The following is a 12,856-nucleotide window of genomic DNA, read 5'->3' on the forward strand; positions in this document are numbered from 1 at the left end:
TGTGGTATTACAAAATATTCTGCTTGTGTCCAGTCATGTAAAATGACGTAGAATTGCATGAAATGGGTTTATAAAAGGCTTTTTTTTCCGGACCCGCAAATACGACGATAGATTCATGCAATGTTTAAAAAAAAAAAAGGAGAGATCCTGTAGCGAGCCTGTGTTTATAAACGTGAATATTGACTTTGCCACTTCAGGATACTTTTGTGGCACAGTTGATGCCACGCAGGGCTATGTGCCAGAAGGTTAATGGTTCACCGACCACCTTAGACGAGCTCACTATTCCTGCCTGTTTCATTAGGCCTACACTACGATAAGAGCCGTCTACAGACAATGATCAGCTAGGGAAAAATCAGATCTTATATATTTTGATGCCATATTTATAATGATATAAAATATATTCAACGAATTTTCCACCAACAGGTTTCTGTACCAATGCTCCACACAACCAATAAACAAGCATACCGACTTCATGCACTTCAATATCATGGTTTGCGGTTTTAACACCACAATACATTTTACATTTACATTTTAGTCATTTAGCAGACGCTCTTATCCAGAGCGACTTACAGGAGCAATTAGGGTTAAGTGCCTTGCTCAAGGGCACATTTACGTCATTTAGCAGACGCTCTTATCCAGAGCGACTTACAAATTGGTGCATTCACCCTATAGCCAGTGGGATAACCACTTTACAATATTTGTTTTTTTATTTATTTTTTATTTTATTTTTATTTTTTGTTTTTTTGGGGGGGGTAGAATAATTACTTTATCCTATCCCAGGTATTCCTTAAAGAGGTGGGGTTTCAAATGTCTCCCTCACGACCTCACGACGCTGTCCTGGCGTCGTGAGGGAGCTTGTTCCACCATTGGGGTGCCAGAGCAGCGAACAGTTTTGACTGTGCAGTTTTGACTGAGCGGGAACTATGCTTCCGCAGAGGAAGGGGAGCCAGCAGGCCAGAGGTGGATGAACGCAATGCCCTCGTTTGGGTGTAGGGACTGATCAGAGCCTGAAGGTACGGAGGTGCCGTTCCCCTCACTGCTCCATAGGCAAGCACCATGGTCTTGTAACGGATGCGAGCTTCAACTGGAAGCCAGTGGAGTGTGCGGAGGAGGGGGGTGACGTGAGAGAACTTGGGAAGGTTGAACACCAGACGGGCTGCGGCATTCTGGATGAGTTGTAGGGGTTTAATGGCACAGGCAGGGAGCCCAGCCAACAGCGAGTTGCAGTAATCCAGACGGGAGATGACAAGTGCCTGGATTAGGACCTGTGCCGCTTCCTGTGTAAAGCAGGGTCGTACTCTCCGAATGTTGTAGAGCATGAACCTGCAGGATCGGGTCACCGCCTTGATGTTAGCGGAGAACGACAGGGTGTTGTCAATCTCGACAAACAGAAAATACATCCCTGCCTACTTTGTAGGCCTACCCACTACTGAAGTCTTGACTTGACAATCTCTGAATGTCATTAAACTTTTTGGTGTTTTGAAACACTTGTTATGGATTAAAGCATGTGCGTTAATACGTAGCGTACATAAAAATGACATTTGCTGTTAAATTCCCATGTACCGAATACAAAATACAAGTTAAATCGATTTCCATCGCATTTTAAACTCTAGGCCTACTGATGGTTTGCTCACAAAAAATGTTGCATAGGTATAGCAAATGTGCCCACTCTGGTATTGGCATGTGCTCTCTAGACAACAGCTCGCAGATACAGTGTGGGTATAGCCTGCATGATGAGATTATTATGGACAAAAGTGCGAGATTAGTGCAATCATCATGTCACCAGGATGAGACCATCGATATTTAATGAAAAAATATTAAGTTCATCACCTTGCACTTTCACCACCCTGTGAAGTTCATCATCATTTATTTCATATGAAGCCTAATAAACTGCATGCTTTCCCATGATGTAGTGACATTTTTTATCCGACATATACTTTACTTGCATCAAAAGGTTGGATGGAAACCTGGTTAATGTCAAGACATTTTGAGGATGATGGAATTATATTTTGGACAAACGTGTGCATGCCTAAAGGAGACTTTTGAAGTAGCCTAATCAGATTAAAACATTGTGACTGGTTGTGTTTATGTCACACATAAAAGGTAATACATTTTAAAAGTTAAATGACAAAATATTTACGCTATATTGAAGCGTTAGGTTCTAGGTGCGCGAAGAATAGCCGCTCAGTTTGGAGAGGAGGAAGAGCGCACTTTAAACTTTCCTGAATAACTGTGACTGCCGGGAGCATATAATGTGGCCACATTATTATAGGAGGAATTGGGAGAATGACGATCTGCAACAGACAGCGCATCTCAGTATCAGAAGTAAAAATACAGCCAGCCTGGCCTGCTAATGTGCCTTTCTAGACCTTAAAAGTGTCAAGAGTAGACCCACAACTGATCCAAATGGAATGAAACGTTCAAATCACAGGGCTTTAGCACCTTTATTCAAATGACAGAGAGCAGGATAGACAGTTAGACTGGTAGACTATATTGACCTTGGTCTGTGGAGGCTGCTCAGAGGAGGAAGGGGAGGACCATCCTCAGTGAATTTCATAAAAATAAAAATAGTGAAACATATTTTTTTTTATAATTCTTAGATAAAAATATACTAAATACAGTGAGGGAAAAAAGTATTTGATTCCCTGCTGATTTTGTACGTTTGCCCACTGACAAAGGCATGATCAGTCTATAATTTTAATGGTAGGTTTATTTGAACAGTGAGAGACAGAATAACAACAAAAAAATCCAGAAAAACGCATGTCAAAAATGTTATGAATTGATTTGCATTTTAATGAGGGAAATAAGTATTTGACCCCTCTGCAAAACATGACTTAGTACTTGGTGGCAAAACCCAGAGGTCAGACGTTTCTTGTAGTTGGCCACCAGGTTTGCACACATCTCAGGAGGGATTTTGTCCCACTCCTCTTTGCAGATCTTCTCCAAGTCATTAAGGTTTCGAGGCTGACGTTTGGCAACTCGAACCTTCAGCTCCCTCCATAGATTTTCTATGGGATTAAGGTCTGGACACTGGCTAGGCCACTCCAGGACCGTAATGTGCTTCTTCTTGAGCCACTCCTTTGTTGCCTTGGCCGTGTGTTTTGTGTCATTGTCATGCTGGAATACCCATCCACGACCCATTTTCAATGCCCTGGCTGAGGGAAGGAGGTTCTCACCCAAGATTTGACGGTACATGGCGCCGTCCATCGTCCCTTTGATGCGGTGTTGTCCTGTCCCCTTAGCAGAAAAATACCCCCAAAGCATAATGTTTCCACCTCCATGTTTGACTGTGGGGATGGTGTTCTTGGGGTCATAGGCAGCATTCCTCCTCCTCCAAACACGGCGAGTTGAGTTGATGCCAAAGAGCTTGATTTTGGTCTCATTTGACCACAACACTTTCATCCAGTTCTCCTCTGAATCATTCAGATGTTCATTGGCAAACTTCAGGCGGGCCTGTATGTGCTTTCTTGAGCAGGGGGACCTTGCGGGTGCTGCAGGATTTCAGTCCTTCACGGCGTAGTGTGTTACCAATTGTTTTCTTGGTGTCTATGATCCCAGCTGCCTTGAGATCATTGACAAGATCCTTCCGTTGAAGTTCTGGGCTGATTCCTCACCGTTCTCATGATCATTGCAACTCAACGAGGTGAGATCTTGCATGGAGCCCAGGCAGAGGGAGATTGACAGTTATTTTGTGTTTCTTCCATTTGCGAATAATCGCACCAACTGTTGTCACCTTCTCACCAAGCTGCTTGGCGATGGTCTTGTAGCCCATTCCAGCCTTGTGTAGGTCTAAAATCTTGTCCCTGACATCCTTGGAGAGCTCTTTGGTCTTGGCCATGGTGGAGAGTTTGGAATCTGATTGATTGCTTCTGTGGACAGGTGTCTTTTATACAGGTAACAAGCTGAGATTAGGAGCACTCCCTTTAAGAGTGTGCTCCTAAGTCTCAGCTCATTACCTGTACAAAAGACACCTGGGAGCCAGAAATCTTACTGATTGAGAGGGGGTCAAATACTTATTTCCCTCAAATCAATTTATAACATTTTTTACATGCGTTTATCTGGATTTTTTTGTTGTTATTCTGTCTCTCACTGTTCAAATAAACCTACCATTAAAATTATAGATTGATCGTTTCTTTGTTAGTGGGCAAACGTACAAAATCAGCAGGGGATCAAATACTTTTTTTCCCTCACTGTATATTCACGTCACCCAATTATTCATTAAAACACACTGTTTTGCAATGAAGGTTTACAAGTAGCCTCAACAGCACTCTGTAGTGTAGCACCATTGGTTTGGCCGGATGACAGCTAGCTTCCGTCCTCCTCTGGGTACATTGACTTCAATACAAAACCTAGGAGGCTCATGGTTCTCACCCCCTTCCATAGACTTGCACAGTAATTATGACAAGATGTCCTCCAACCTATCAGAGCTCTTGCAGCATGAACTAACATGTTGTCCACCAAATCAAAGGATCAGAGAATTAATCTAGTACTGAAAGCATAAACTACAGCTAGCTAGCACTACAGTGCATACAATGTGGTTTGTAGTTGACTCAAAGAGAGAGAAAGACAATAGTTGAACAGTTTTGAACAAATACATTTCTTCAAAAATGAAGGAGAAGCGAGAGCGAGAGAGAGATATTTTGTACGTACGCTACGGTCACAAGACGCAGGCCTCCTAATTGTCCCTAGAATTTCTAAGCAAACAGCGGGAGGCAGGGCTTTCTCCTATAGATCTCCATTTTTATGGAACAGTTTGCCTACCCATGTGAGAGACGCAGACTCGGTCTCAACCTTTAAGTCTTTACTGAAGACTTATCTCTTCAGTAGGTCCATGCCAAGATGTTCAAAAATGTTCATAAGTGACAAGCATGGTCAAATAATAATCAGGAATAAATCTCAGTTGGCTTTTCATAGCCGATCATTAGAGTTTAAAACAGCAGGTCTGGGACAGGTAGGGGTTCCATAACCGCAGGCAGAACAGTTTAAACTGGAATAGCAGCAAGGCCAGGCGGACTGGGGACAGCAAGGAGTCACCACGGCCGGTAGTCCCGACGTATGGTCCTAGGGCTCAGGTCTCTCAGTTGGCTTTTCATAGCCGATCATTTAGAGTTGAAAACAGCAGGTCTGGGACAGGTAGGGGTTTCGTAGCCGCAGGCAGAACAGTTGAAACTGGAATAGCAGCAAGGCCAGGCGGACTGGGGACAGCAAGGTGTCATCATGCCCGGTAGTCCTGACGTATGGTCCTAGGGCTCAGGTTCTCAGAGAGAAAGAGAGAACGAGAGAATTAGAGAGAGCATACTTAAATTCACACAGGACACTGGATAAGACAGGAGAAGTACTCCAGGTATAACCAACTAACCCCAGCCCCCCGACACATAAACTACTGCAGCATAAATACTGGAGGCTGAGACAGGAGCGGTCCGGAGACACTGTGGCCCCATCCGAAGAAACCCCGGACAGGGCCAAACAGGAAGGATATAACCCCACCCACTCCGCCAAAGCACAGCCCCCGCACCACTAGAGGGATATCCCCAACCACCAACTTACAATCCTGAGACAAGGCCGAGTATAGCCCACAGAGGTCTCCCACCACAGCACAAACCAAGGGGGCGCCAACCCAGACAGGAAGATCACGTCAGTAACTCAACCCACTCAAGTGACGCACCCCTCCCAGGGACGGCATGAAAGAGCACCAGCAAGCCAGTGACTCAGCCCCTGCAACAGGGTTAGAGGCAGAGAACCCCAGTGGAGAGGGGAACCGGCCCGGCAGAGACAGCAAGGGCTGTTCGTTGCTCCAGCCTTTCCGTTCACCTTCACACTCCTGGGCCAGACTACACTCAATCATATGACCTACTGAAGAGATAAGTCTTCAGTAAAGACTTAAAGGTTGAGACCGAGTCTGCGTCTCTCACATGGGTAGGCAAACTGTTCCATAAAAATGGAGATCTATAGGAGAAAGCCCTGCCTCCCGCTGTTTGCTTAGAAATTCTAGGGACAATTAGGAGGCCTCGTCTTGTGACCGTAGCGTACGTATTGGTATGTACGGCAGGACCAACTCGGAAAGATAGGTAGGAGCAAGCCCATGTAACGCTTTATAGGTTAACAGTAAAACCTTGAAATCAGCCCTTGCCTTAACAGGAAGCCAGTGTAGGGAAGCTAGCACTGGAGTAATATGATCAAATTTCTTGGTTCTAGTCAGGATTCTAGCAGCCGTATTTAGCACTAACTGAAGTTTATTTAGTGCTTTATCCGGGTAGCCGGAAAATAGAGCATTGCAGTAGTCTAATCTAGAAGTAACAAATGCATGGATTAATTTTTCTGCATCATTTTTGGACAGAAAATTTCTGATTTTTGCAATGTTACGTAGATGGAAAAAAGCTGTCCTTGAAACAGTCTTGATATGTTCGTCAAAAGAGAGATCAGGGTCAAGAGTAACGCCTAGGTCCTTCACAGTTTTATTTGAGACGACTTTACAACCATCAAGATGAATTGTCAGATTTAACAGAAGATCTCTTTGTTTCTTGGGACCTAGAACAAGCATCTCTGTTTTGTCCGAGTTTAAAAGTAAAAAGTTTTCAGCCATCCACTTCCTTATGTCTGAAACACAGGCTTCTAGCGAGGGCAATTTTGGGGCTTCACCATGCTTCATTGAAATGTACAGCTGTGTGTCATCCGCATAGCAGTGAAAGTTAACATTATGTTTTCGAATAACATCCCCAAGATGTAAAATATATAGTGAAAACAATAGTGGTCCTAAACGGAACCTTGAGGAACACCCGAAATGTACAGTTGATTTGTCGGAGGACAGACCATTCACAGAGACAAACTGATATCTTTCCGACAGGTAGGATCTAAACCAGGCCAGAACTTGTCCGTGTAGACCAATTTGGGTTTCCAGTCTCTCCAAAAGAATGTGGTGATCGATGGTGTCAAAGGCAGCACTAAGGTCTAGTAGCACGAGGACAGATGCAGAGCCTCGGTCTGACGCCATTAAAAGGTCATTTACCACCTTCACAAGTGCAGTCTCAGTGCTATGATGGGGTCTAAAACCAGACTGAAGCATTTCGTATACATTGTTTGTCTTCAGAAAGGCAGTGAGTTGCTGCGCAACAGCTTTTTCTAAAATTTTTGAGAGGAATGGAAGATTCGATATAGGCCGATAGTTTTTTATATTTTCCGGGTCAAGGTTTGGCTTTTCAAGAGAGGCTTTATCACTGCCACTTTTAGTGAGTTTGGTACACATCCGGTGGATAGAGAGCTGTTTATTATGTTCAACATAGGAGGGCCAAGCACAGGAAGCAGCTCCTTCAGCAGTTTAGTAGGAATAGGATCCAGTATGCAGCTTGAAGGTTTAGAGGCCATGATTATTTTCATCATTGTGTCAAGAGATATAGTACTAAAACACTTAAGTGTCTCTCCCGATCCCAGGCCCTCGCAGAATCTGTGCAGATCCAGGACAGCTAAGCCCTGGAGGAATACGCAGATTCAAAGAGGAGTCCGTAATTTGCTTTCTAATGGTCATGATCTTTTCCTCAAAGAAGTTCATGAATTTATCACTGCTGAAGTGAAAACCATCCTCTCTTGGGGAATGCTGCTTTTTAGTTAGCTTTGCAACAGTATCAAAAAGAAATTTTGGATTGTTCTTATTTTCCTCGATTAATTTGGAAAAGTAGGATGATCGAGCAGCAGTGAGGGCTCTTCGGTACTGCACGGTACTGTCTTTCCAAGCTAGTCGGAAGACTTCCAGTTTGGTGTGGCGCCATTTCCGTTCCAATTTCCTGGAAGCTTGCTTCAAAGCTCGGGTATTTTCTGTATACCAGGGAGCTAGTTTCTTATGACAAATGTTTTTCGTTTTTAGGGGTGCAACTGCATCTAGGGTATTGCGCAAGGTTAAATTGAGTTCCTCAGTTAAGTGGTTAACTGATTTTTGTCCTCTGACGTCCTTGGGTAGGCAGAAGGAGTCTGGAAGGGCATCAATGAATTTTTGTGTTGTCTGAGAATTTATAGCACGACTTTTGATGCTCCTTGGTTGGGGTCTGAGCAGATTATTTGTTGCGATTGCAAACGTAATAAAATGGTGGTCCGATAGTCCAGGATTTTGTGGAAAAACATTAAGATCTACAACATCTATTCCATGGGACAAAACTAGGTCCAGAGTATGACTGTGGCAGTGAGTAGGTCCAGAGACATGTTGGACAAAACCCACTGAGTCGATAATGGCTCCGAAAGACTTTTGGAGTGGGTCTGTGGACTTCTCCATGTGAATATTAAAATCACCAAAAATTAGAATATGATCTGCTATGACTACAAGGTCTGATAGGAATTCAGGAAACTCAGAGAGGAACGCTGTATATGGCCCAGGAGGCCTGTAAACAGTAGCTATAAAAAAGTGATTGAGTAGGCTGCATAGATTTCATGACTAGAAGCTCGAAAGATGAAAACGTCATTTTTTTTTTGTAAATTGAAATTTGCTATCGTAAATGTTAGCAACACCTCCGCCTTTGCGGGATGCACGGGGAATATGGTCACTAGTGTAACCAGGAGGTGAGGCCTCATTTAACACAGCAAATTCATCAGGCTTAAGCCATGTTTCAGTCAGGCCAATCACATCAAGATTATGATCAGTGATTAGTTCATTGACTATGACTGCCTTTGAAGTGAGGGATCTAACATTAAGTAACCCTATTTTGAGATGTGAGGTATCACGATCTCTTTCAATAATGGCAGGAATGGAGGAGGTCTTTATCCTAATAAGATTGCTAGGGTGAACACCACCATGTTTAGTTTTGCCCAACCTAGGTCGAGGCACAGACACAGTCTCAATGGGTATGGCTGAGCTGACTACACTGACTATGCTATTGGCAGACTCCACTAAGCTGGCAGGTTGGCTAACAGCCTGCTGCCTGGCCTGCACCCTATTTCACTGTGGGGCTAGAGGAGTTAGAGCCCTATCTATGTTGGTAGATAAGAGGAGAGCACCCCTCCAGTTAGGATGGAGTCCGTCACTCCTCAGCAGGTCAGGCTTGATCCTGTTTGTGGGTGAGTCCCAGAAAGAGGGCCAATTATCCACAAATGTTATCTTTTGGGAGGGGCAGAAAACAGTTTTCAACCAGCGATTGAGTGCTGAGACTCTGCTGTAGAGCTCGTCACTTCCCCTAACTGGGAGGGGGCCAGAGACAATTACTCGATGCCGACACATCTTTCTAGCTGATTTACACGCTGAGGCTATGTTGCACTTGGTGACCTCTGACTGTTTCATCCTAACATCGTTGGTGCCGACGTGGATAACAATATCTCTATACTCTCTACACTCGCCAGTTTTAGCTTTAGCCAGCACCATCTTTAGATTAGCCTTAACGTCGGTAGCCCTGCCCCCTGGTAAACAGTGTATGATCGCTGGGTGATTCGTTTTAAGTCTAATACTGCGGGTAATGGAGTCGCCAATGACTAGGGTTTTCAATTTGTCAGAGCTAATGGTGGGAGCCTTCGGAGTCTCAGACCCCGTAACGGGAGGAGTAGAGACTAGAGAAGACTCAGACTCAGACTCCGACTCGCTACATAATGGGGAAAACCGGTTGAAGGTTTCTGTCGGCTGAATGAGCGACACCGGTTGAGCATTCCAACAGTATTTCCCTCCAGAAGCCATGAGAAAGTTGTCCGGCTGCGGGGACTGTGCGGGGGGGATTTATACTAACATTACTGTCTGTACTTACTGGTGGCACAGACGCTGTTTCTTCCTTTCCTACACTGATATTACCCTTGCCTAACGATTGCGTCTGAAGCTGGGCTTGTAGCACAGCTATTCTCGCCGTAAGGCGAGAATTCTCCTGTATATTATGAGTACAGCGACTGCAATTAAAAGACATCATGTTAATGTTACTACTTAGCTTCGGCTGTTGAAGATGTTGATGAACCATGTCCAGATAAAGCGTCCGGAGTGAAAAAAGTTGAATAAGGGAAAAAAGTTGCGATGGAAAAAAGGAAAATAACGTAAAGTTGGCAGCTAAAACGCACAGGAAAATGACTCTTCTGTCTCGGGATAAACGTCCGGGGTGAAAAAGTTTAACGAAAAAAGATGAGTGAGGACAAAACTAAAAAGTTGGTAAATTTGTTGAACACAGAGATTGATTAAACGTTTATTAAAAGTAAAACGTGAATAGTTTGTTAGGTAGCCCAGTAGCAACAAACAGCAGAGCAGCACGGAGACAATGCGGAAGGTTCTGTTATAATCTCCACCCGGCACAGCCAGAAGAGGACTGGCCACCCCTCATAGCCTGGTTCCTCTCTAGGTTTCTTCCTAGGTTTTGCCTTTCTAGGGAGTTTTTCCTAGCCACCGTGCTTCTACACCTGCATTACTAGCTGTTTGGGGTTTTAGGCTGGGTTTCTGTACAGCACTTCGAGATATTAGCTGATGTAAGAAGGGCTATATAAAATAAAATTGATTGAAAATTGATTGATTGTAATTTTTTTCACTTTCACTTACTTAGCTAGCAAATGCAGCTAGCTAGTTTAGCCTACTCAAACACCTGGCTCAAACAGAGGGATGATATTTTAGCTAGCTGGCTATGACTATCCAACACAACACTGGAACTCTTCCAAGTCAAGGTAAGCTTTTGATTTTACAAATGTATTGCCGCTGGGCCCCACCGGTGTAACTGCTAAACTGCTTACACTGTTCTGCATGATTTTAGCGGGTTTACTAATACGTTAGTTCTATCAGCTATGTTGACTATGACGTTACTTTAGCTAATATGATGAGAATGATGTAGGCTGTGTGTAGCGGTTATGATATAGTTTGGCTTGGAACGTTTTGTTTTGCCTGGTCATATACAGCTGATGTGTTGTGCATTGAAGTCCACAAGCGAAGGGAAAAGGTGAGAGGAGGAGAGCGCGTAGATGCGAGAATGAATACAACGTGTCTGCTTTGAAAGTCAACTGTGTTTACATGTGATCAATGGTGTATTCATTCCGCCGATTCTGTTGAAAAAAAAATATTAAACAGAAGCAAACGGTACGAAACAGGGATAAACATACCTACATGACTACGTGTCACTGTCTGTCGACTAAATGTTTTCTCTCGACCTGTGTGCACCTACGTTGTAAACTTTAATTCATAATCTAGGTTGTAGCAACGTCATGATGGGTATAGGGAAAACTTGAGTATCATGTAGTAGCCTAAACCTATATATGTTAAATTGAACTGGGTGAATGAAATATGAATGACAATCATCCAATATGCTGTAAAATAAATAAGGCCATTCTCATGAAAAAAGATAATCGTCCTCCCTCATCTTAAACGGCACTGACCGCCACTGCATGTGGTATAGTAAGAGTTAGTGCATGTACAACTGTAATGCATAAGCAAAGTACCAAAACACCTTGATATAGGGGAGGCGCATGCAAGCAGATGAGGACTTTTTTGTTGTTGTATTTATTAGGGGTCCAAACACATTAAGGCACTTACATCACACATAAAAAACAAAATATAAAACCATACATCGTATAACATAATTACACCACTATATAGCTACAATACAAAATGTATAAAACCACCATTTAACGATATCCAATGCATTTGTGTGTAGAGTGCGTGTGCTAGCGTGTGTCTGTACCTGTGTCTGTGTATCTCTTCGAAGTCCCCGCTGTTCCATAAGGTGTATTTTTATCTTTTAAAAATTTAAATCTGATTCTATTGCTTGCATCAGTTACCTGATGTGGAATAGAGTTTCATGTAGTCATGCCTCTATGTAGTACTGTGCGCCTCCCATAGTCTGTTCTTGACTTGGGGATTGTGAAGAGACCTCTGGTGACATGTCTTGTGGGGTATGCATGGGGGTCCAAGCTGTGTGCTAGTAGTTTAAACAGACACCTCGGTGCATTCAGCATGTCAACACTTCTTACAAAAACAAGTAGTGATGAAGTCAATCTCTCGTCCACATTGAGCCATGAGGGATTTATATGCATTTTATTCATGTTAGCTCTCCGTGTACATTTAAGGGCCAGCCATGCTGTCCTGTTTTGAGCCAATTGTACTTTTCCGAGGTCCCTCTTTGTGGCACCTGACCACACGACTGAACAGTAGTCCAGGTGCGACAAAACTAGGGCCTATAGGACCTGCCTTGTTGATAGTGTTGTTAAGAAGGCAGAGCAGTTCTTTATTTTGGAGAGACTTCTCCCCATCTTAGCTACTGCTGTATCAACATGTTTTGACAATGACAGTTTACAATCCAGGGTTACTCCAAGCAGTTTAGTCACCTCAACTTGCTCAATTTCCACATTATTCATTACAAGATTAAGTTGAGGTTTAGGGTTTTGTGAACTATTTGTCCCAAACACAATGCTTTTTGAAATATTTAGGACTAACTTATTCCTTGCCACCCATTCTGAAACTAATTGCAGGTCTTTGTAGTGTTGCAGTGATTTCATTCGCTCTAGTAGCTGACGTGTATTGTGTTGAGTCATCCGCATACATACAGTTGAAGTCGGAAGTTTACATACACTTAGGTTGGAGTCATTAAAACTCGTTTTTCAACCACTCCACAAATTTCTTGTTAACAAACTATAGTTTTGGCAAGTCGGTTAGGACATCTACTTTGTGCATGACACAAGTCATTTTTCCAACAATTGTTTAAAGACAGATTATTTCATAAAATAATTCACTGTATCACAATTCCAGTGGGTCAGAAGTTTACATACACTAAGTTGACTGTGCTTTTAAACAGCTTGGAAAATTCCAGAAAACGATGTCATGGCTTTAGAAGCTTATGATAGGCTAATTGACATCATTTGAGTCAATTGGAGGTGTACCTGTGGATGTATTTCAAGGCCTACCTTCAAACTCAGTTCTCTTTGGTTG

This window comes from Coregonus clupeaformis, chromosome 31 (genome assembly GCF_020615455.1).
Source record: "Coregonus clupeaformis isolate EN_2021a chromosome 31, ASM2061545v1, whole genome shotgun sequence".
Taxonomy (NCBI): Eukaryota; Metazoa; Chordata; class Actinopteri; order Salmoniformes; family Salmonidae; genus Coregonus; species Coregonus clupeaformis.